An 8,746-nucleotide genomic window follows, 5' to 3' on the forward strand; every position below is an offset into this window, starting at 1 on the left:
ACTCCAGAGCATTTGGGCACTTGCCACTTGGATTTGTATCCCTAAATGCAATGTCTCTGGCTGGAGGAGAGCCTTGCTCAGCTGAGAAAGCAGCAAGATCAGAGAGGGTGCTCTGAAAGGTCTCCTGCGGTGCAGAGCTGTCAGCGACTGTGAGGTGAGAGCGGGCCCGGCCTTGCCCGGGCTGGAGGCGCAGCAGAGCCCCGGCAGAGCCCGGAGCAGCCTGAGCCTCGGCAGAGGCAGGCTGCCAGGAGGCCCTTGTAGCTGCAGGAGGCAGCAGCCCGGCCCTGCGTGCCTCTTCCTGGTGTCATGAATGAGGTGCCATATGTCAAGTTCAATAAACTGCAAGATTTAAACTTTAGCAGCAATTTTAATTGAGGTATAAAAAAATATAAAATAATAATAAAATCAAATATAATGAAGTAGTTACAAATAGAAATTTGGCAGTGGTTCTGATAAAGCATAAGCAAAACCAACCGGGGGACGGGGGAGGACCTCTCACCCTGCCGCACGTACAAAAGGCAAAAGAATCCAAGCACAACTTTTATACTGTATGCTAATACATATTCATCAATAGTTCCTGTAAATCTCCTCCCAGTTTTGATTCTTGAAGTCTAAGTCACCATATTACACAGCACATGTTCCCGTTGTTGCTGGGGGTCTTCTGGACTCTTCAGGGGTCTTCTTGGATGAAGGCCGATGGTCTTCCTGGCTGTCCTCTGAATAACCTGGCAGGTTGCGCATGCACATGGAGCTTGGTGTTATATAAGTAAGCATTATGTTCGTGTTTTGGGTTCTCTATCTGGAATTATATCAACTGCTTTGTCTTCAAGGCTGTTCTTGCCTAAGAAGAAGTTGCCTGGACTTTTATTTGTCTCAATGTCGATTCCACTCTTGGAAGTTTTCCCAACTTTGTCCTTCCCAAGGCCGTTTGTGCTAAAATATCTCAATACTCCATCCTGGATCTTATGAACATCTGCGAACATCTGTTTTGTGATGCTAATGACATATCGCTTTCCCCTATTACTTTTTAACAAATATTTTCTGAAATATCAATATAGTTACAGTTATTAGCACAAATCATCTTCATTTATCACATCTCTATCTGGCTGTGTTTGAAGGTAGAGGGTCAAAGCAAACTCCCTTGGTTCCTCCCTGAGCCCTGCCCAAGAGGAGGATGAAACCAGATGTGCCCGCACTAGAAGTTATGGTAGCTTGTTTATTCAACAGTATAAAATCTGGGCCTTCTCACAGCAAAGTTGGCAGCCTGGCCTGAGGGTGGGCGAACCACATAGGAATTCCCCGTTACTGGGAGTGCTTCTCCAATCCTTTGGTGTGACAGGGCATCCCCAGCTGACGTGTGTGTCAGGACAATGGTCAAGTATTAGGGTAACTGGTGATGTGTCTTTCTTCATCCCTACAGGCAATCTTTTGTAGCAATAATCGGGTGCATTGCTTAGCTTATCCTTCTGTACTTCTTTGCTGCTTTGCCCTACAGGAAATGACACTTCTTCCTTAAGTTGGTGTGGGTGTCTTTGGTGCTGACCCTGCCAGCAAGCCATTCCCTTCAGAATTGGACTCGGTGGATCCCTTCCAACACAGAACACTCTGTGATTCTGTGATCACTTCTACAAAGTTTGCTCAGAATGACTTTCAGCTAAAACACTTGAAATTATTTGCTGAAATTAGAGTTGGTAGATAGTTCTTGTTGGTAAACAATGGAGGGAGAGAACAGCTTCATGTGGTTTTTTGGGGCGTTGCCTCAATTTTGTGGGTTCCTCCCTCCATTTTGAGATATCGCACCTCCCTTTTGGGGGTCTCCACCCAGCGACTTTGGCTTCCACTCCTTCCACTTTGGGGCCCCCCTTGAATTTTGTGCACCCCATCCCCATGTTCCACACATGCCCAGCGTCCCCAGTGTGCACTGAATGGCCAGCAAGGGACTGGGGAATGCTGGGACCCACAGTGATGTCAGTCATCCCTCCTGGTTACACACAGGACTCCTCGGCCCTTTTTGGGCTGCCCTGGAGTGCCAAGGCCACGGTGAGGAAATGTCTTTGCTGCCATGCTGTGCAGGATCTTGCTTGGCTCATTATGGCCTCATGTCCCCTGTGAAAAGAAGTGATACAGCACCAGCACCAATCTGTTTTCTCTCTAACTGGAAACAGCTATTCTGAAACAGTCTACAACAGCATTTCAGTTTACATAACACATTATGTTTCTTACTCCATCATGTCACACGATTAATTTGGGTGAACTAAGTTTTTTCCTAACCTATTTCTGTGTTTGAAAAAAAAAGACCTTGATATTAAGGACATATGAGTTTCCCTCATAGCATCAGGTATTACTCCTTTCCTATTAATGAAGTCTTTGAAGATATCCAGTTCATGCCACAAAACATCTTGATCTTTCTTGTTGCTGTCAGGGATTAATGAATATATAAATCCAGCAAAGTTATTACACTTATTGCACAGTGCCTTTAAAGTACATTAACTGATGGCAACAGTTCTAATTGTTAATATTTATTGTACCTTGATTACGTAAGTCATTACAAGGTAAAGAGTTCCTCTGGCATTTTATTAACTAAAACTGCTTGCAAGTTAAGCATGCATACACTCACTGGTCTCATATGGTCTCAGTCTCTGCAGATTTCCAAATTACATCGCTCACATTAGTTCTTGCTGGATGACCAGGGCACTGTAGTATGGAGCCAACACACTTCCATACTCTTCCAAGGCATTTAAAGCAGAAAATATTGCACCTATCCTTTCAGATGCTGTCTGCTAAGCCTCACAGTTGGCCAGTTCTCACAATTTTTAAACTAATCTCCCACTTCTCGTCTAATCTAGATAACACTTTATCTTTTGTTCTCATCTTAGATGCATGCTTCACACACTAGCTTTCTTTCTGGATCAGAAATTCACCCATTCCTTATCTTCTCCCTGCTCATTGTGAACAATTTTTGGTTTGGTTGAATTCATTTTTTTCCTGCTATCTTTTCCTTCTGGGCATCAGCTGTAGTTAACTTTTTTTTGCATTTGTACCAGTCCCAAGAAAACCTGGTGCAATGGTTTCTGACTTTCCCTGATAACAAAGCAAAAAATGTGAATTTCAGATGGCAAAACCCCCACATTTAAAAGACAAACTATGCTGTGCAGCAGAAAGTACAATTCCACTTGAAGCATCCCTGGTGTGAGGGGTATGTGGTGCCTAGAAAGTTGTGAAGAGAACAAGGAAGGAGGGCAAGGAGTGAGAGTTCTGTACTGGTGTGAGTAGCAAAATAGATTTGATATTTCTCAAAATAAATATTTAAAAGTTTGTATGTTTTCTGTTTAAGACTGGGGGTTTTAACTGTCAAGCCGTTGGGTATATTTCTCTTCTTATGTAAGTTAAATAAATCTTTCGTTTTTCAATATAATTTATATTGCACAATATAAATTTTTCCATAATGCCCTGATTTCTAAATTCAAATAAGCATATACAAGACACTCAATGCCAACGTTAATAACAATGCTGTAGCACTACTAGCTGCACTTAATCTCCAACATTGATATACCCAAAATCAGACATCTCTGAAAGATGAGCAGGAGACACCTGATTTCCAGAGATGCTGGACTTTCCGGAGTTTTCACCAAATCAACAGCACACCTAAGTTCTTGTGATCTCTGAAAGTCAAGTCTACCTCAAATCAGATGTTGAACAATAGAAAAAGAAAAGCACTGTAAACCTCTCCAAATTTACCTAGAAGTGGTTTTGCAGTAGAAAACAGCTGAAGTCACTGCATAAAAAGATGCCAAATGACCAAAATCAACTGACCAAAAAAATGGAAGAACTTCCTTCTAGATAACATTCAGCCCTAGCATTTTCAATTAATCTCTTTCAAAACCCACTAACAAAACAGTAAGTTAATTTGCAAACAGAAGTTTTAATTTAGTAACATTCCTTTGAGCAAGGTAGCCAGGGTGTGCAATGCAGAACTTTCTCAGCATCCAGAGCCCAACTGTCCAGAATACCATCTCTTTCAATTTCCTAAATACTACATCCAGCCCTTTTCACACACTTGCTAAAAAGTTCCCTGTTGCTCCAAGAGGTTCTGGTTAATAGACATGTCAGGGTTATCCGAGTGACACTGTCACCCAGCACAGATGGGTTCTCTTGGGGATATTGGCAGAGTGAGGATAGCACTAAACCATAGGTACAATTCAAACTTTGTTTTCTTAACAGGATGTTATGATTGATACAGAAGAGAATTTATTATTAGAATGGCACAGGATTTCTACAAGCAGAGTCAACATAGTACAATCTGTAACTAGGACGGTAGGGAATTTATAATACAATTTAACTTATAATTTCTCATCACCTGAATCTCTGCAGCTCAGGTCAGATCCCAATCCATGGTTTTTGTATCAGTATTACAATGACAATCTCGAGGGGCTGGGGAGCCAGAACTTGCAGGGGCTGCCTGGGAAGTCAGAGCAGGGCCTGGCAGCCAGGACCACCCAGCCATGGCAGCCAGATCAGCCCAGGGTATCAGACACTTCCCTGGGACAACAAAGGGCAGGCTGGGACACGGGACCAGGGTGGAGCTGGCTTGGCCACCAGGCACTCACATAACGTGACTCTGCACACGTATACCAAGCTACTAAGATGCAGGTATGCTCAGATCTGAATCTGTGCCTAGCCTATATAAAGCATGCCCAGGTAATATAAGGGCTAAATAGAACTAATTTCCTATGTAAACCTACTTTTCCTTTCTTTTTTTTTCTTTTCTTTTTTTTTTTAGGGAAATGAAATTAAAAATATAATTTATTTTCTATAATGCAGCTTACAAACCACATATTTTTTGATGTTGCTGTAAGATAGATGGGAGAGTTAGCTATTCTAATTGCTGCCACTGCTTAGGTATTCAGACTGAAGATTTTTATGTACACTATGATCAAAAGCAATGCCTGATGGTGTCAAAGGAGAGATTATACCGTGTTTCAGCTGGCTTCAGATAAAGACCATCTTTGTTTACTGACCTTCACTGTAAAAAGATTTTAAGTAACAGACATATAATGTGAGTTCAAATTAATGTTATAGAAAACATCACTGTGTACAGCAAACTGCATCTGCTGCCAACAGAGTAATGGTTTAGCTAGGAAATTGCTAGGTTAAATTCTCATCAAAATCTTGTGTCTGAAGTCAGTGTATTACCCTCTTCACATTAGTTTGTTTAGATCCACTTCTCATCACAGATCTATGATTTAAAGCTCCATCTAGAAATATAAGTCTTGTGCAGCCTTTGCTGTGGAATTCTTAGCAAGTAGAGCTGTTTGAAAACTCTTACAACAGTATATTCAAAAGAATTTTTTTTCAATCTAGGATTAAAAATACTTTAGAGAGAATATTAATGTTTAGATAGAATATTAATGCCTCTTTTGAGAAGCTTCCTAATAATTTTTCACCTTTATAAATGCTCAACCACCTTGTAAAACTGTTCTGAAAAGTGTACTTTTTTGTGATGATGATGATTAATAGAAATGAGAACAGATTTGCCCCTTTTTCCAAAAATATCCTAAACTGCTCTCCTACGCAAACAGGTTCCTATTCCTGGATCTTACATAAGGATCCACATTTTGGATACAGAAAGTTAGAAGTTCATTTCCTCATTTCTTGTATATACATGTAAACAAAGATATTGAATAGTCCCACTATTTTTTTGCCAAAGTATGTTATTTGAAGCTGTATTTCTGTTAACAAAATACCACTTTGGTCAAAAAAAGTGGGGGCACATGTCAAGATAAATGGTCTTTTTGTAGACTGTGACTAGGAAGTAACCTCAAAACCTTTTGCTGCAAGCTACTGATGACTGCAATAGGTAAATCTGTTCTGTGCTCCAGAAAATTTTTGCAACATAGGTTTTGTTTTCATCAAAATATTTCAGTGAAACAGTATTCTAGTAGGAAATTACATTCTGGATAAATTAATCTCCCTAGGGAGCACATCAGTTCCCGTTTCAGCAAAGACACAAGCACATGAATGACGGGGATGAAATCCTTCTGCCTTCAGTCGACTCCTAAGCTCACAAGACATGGGATCCCTGCAGTTTTCATGCTGCCTTGATAACATGTTGTAGACACAGAAAGATCTGCTAGCACAGGATCATTCAACTCTCCCTCCTGTCCTCTGTCATTTGCTCACCCTGGAAACTAGAGTTTCTCAATTTAGGAGTGAGGAGTAGTGGAGAAAGCTGTGGGAAGACCTGGGGCATATCTGACCCTGTTGGGAATCACGCTCTTCCCAGCCTTCGTCCTGGAGTCGTTGCTGAACTCTCTGGATGCCTTGAGGGCACTGAAGGGTTGCGGCTCAGTTCAGTTCAGCAGTGATGTGGGAAATGGATTTGTAGAGACAAAGACCAAGTTCTGCACTGTGGCAAGTGAGCACCTGAGAGAGGTTGTTTTACAAGGACAGAACTGATCAAAAGGCTTTTTCCTTGATGTCTCAAAAATCAATAAGAACTGAAGTAAGGGAAGTGGAAAAGACAGAGAAGTAAGGAATGATGTGTCAGTAGATGATAGGAGAGGTTCCAGAAATGGGGCAGAGGCAATCACCCGCATCAGCAGCCAAAGGTCTGGGGAACTATCAATGGATCAGTGTATCCAGGAGTGTGCAGTAGAGCAAGAAATGCCCATTTTCACTGCAGTTAATTTATTAAACAAATATCTCTCAATAGAATTTGACATCAGTCTTACTTCCCTAAATGTGTATAAATACATAACTTACTTCATGGCAACATTAATGATCACAGCAGCCAACAGCTGTCTGCTTACAAATTTACTATAATGCTTAAACCCCTACATACTGGAATTCCTTTTTTTTTTTTTTTTTTAAATAATCAAGGAACTGAAAAGAGAAATAAATCTTGTGCTCTTTCATTAACTTGGTCTTGAAGAATTGGCTCACCAGTGATCCTTGCATCATATTTCAACAGCTACGAAGTCTTACAGCACTTAAAATCTTTAAAAAATCCCAAACAAACAAAAACCAGAAAGACTAATTATTTTGCAGCCAAACCTGACAAAATCTAACACAGTACAGAATTGATAATACTGTTTCACTCACTTCCTTTGCAGTTCTTTTTCTGGTAGAACTGGCATCTTTTGTGGAACATAAAGAGTGTTTACAAGAGAGAAAATGTTCTGCAAACTGAAAAGAAGTCAGCAGAAGTGCCTCTAGGGAGGGTAAAATAAGAATACCTAATTGTATTTAAACGTGCAGATGTATTTTTGCATAAAACTGTGCTGCTTCTTAATTCCTCTTATAAACAATACATGGGTACTTGGACATACGTTAATACGAGGAAATCATTCTTATTCCAGGGGTTATTTGTTTTGAGTCAACATTAGCCAGAAGGTATTTCTGAGGCCAATCATGAAAACGGAATTTTTAAATCCTTACAGATTGTTATTTTTAATATGAAAAACCACAGCTAGTGATTTTTATTAAGAGAATACGTATAAAGAATAAAACCTCCATGTCTAAGAGCCTGGGTAAGCACAATTCTTTGCTTATTCATATGCTGAGTGCAGACTGCAACTCAGTATTTAGCAGGGTTGCAGGAGGCAGTGCGTGCCTGACCACACTCTCCTCTTTTTTCACCCTTCTAATAGCATTGGACAGTCAAAAAAGCAGTGAAGAAGAAAGGCATGTATTAAGGAATTTGTTATGCAGGATGCACTCAGGCTTGACGCCAGTCTCAGCCATGTAGATGAGACTTAACCCAACAGTTAGTTATCTCTGTGCCCTGCTGTATTTACAGGATTGCAAACTGAGAGCAGAATTGAACCTGAGGAATCATTTTTCAGAATCATGGGGCTTTTTGTCTATAGGAAGGCAAGATGATGCTGTTAAGAGGCAAAAACTGTTAAGAGATCTGGGTTCATAATTAAAGATTTCTGATGTGACTCTTTCAAATTAGTTATGAACTCTCATTTTTTACTCTTGATACCAAGGATGATAAGAGGAATGCTCATCTTATTCAGCTGAAGTGTTTAATTTTCCATATAACTGTGATGTGCTTTGCGGTGGCAGTACTGAATGTCACAAAAACAGCTATGAGGACCTAGCATTATGTACTTTGATTGAAGATACACAGTCAGATAGCTGAACTGAAAACTGAAAAAAAATTTAAAAATAACCTTAGAACAGATCAATTGTTCCGCTCCAGTGTGATCTCTCAGTGCAGAATTATGCTGAAGTTAGTCTTGTAAAAGCTTTGGTAGAGGTGGCTTAAGAGCTGTTTTTCAGTCAGCTGCATCAGTGAGTGTTTATCTTCTATTTATTTAATTGCTCACTTCAGTTCACAACTGAGGATGTTTGTTCAAACGGAGGAGTAGTTTGTTCTTCTTCCAAGTACTCTCCTTCTGACCGATGATGTTTCCAAAGCAGCAGCCTTCAATCCCGAGCCCTGTGTCAAGCCCAAGAGGATTGGGTTTAGTTTCTACCTCGTGTCCTCAGCGTGGAGTCAAAGGACAGCAGGAAAAGACGATCCAAAACCAAGGGCAAGTAACACTTTACAGAGTGAGGAGGCCGAGGGCCGAGATGACCCTCGCCACAGCTACGTTTAATACCATGAATTAAAGCACGTAATTTATGACCGGACAGGGCACCAGTGCCACGTTTTGGCCACAGCCATACACATACCTCGGTACTAGGCAGGCTTGGCCCTACCGTCGGGAAAAGAGCCAATTTCCTTCCCTTCGGCCCG

Source organism: Vidua macroura, chromosome Z (genome assembly GCF_024509145.1).
Source record: "Vidua macroura isolate BioBank_ID:100142 chromosome Z, ASM2450914v1, whole genome shotgun sequence".
NCBI classification, from domain to species: domain Eukaryota; kingdom Metazoa; phylum Chordata; class Aves; order Passeriformes; family Viduidae; genus Vidua; species Vidua macroura.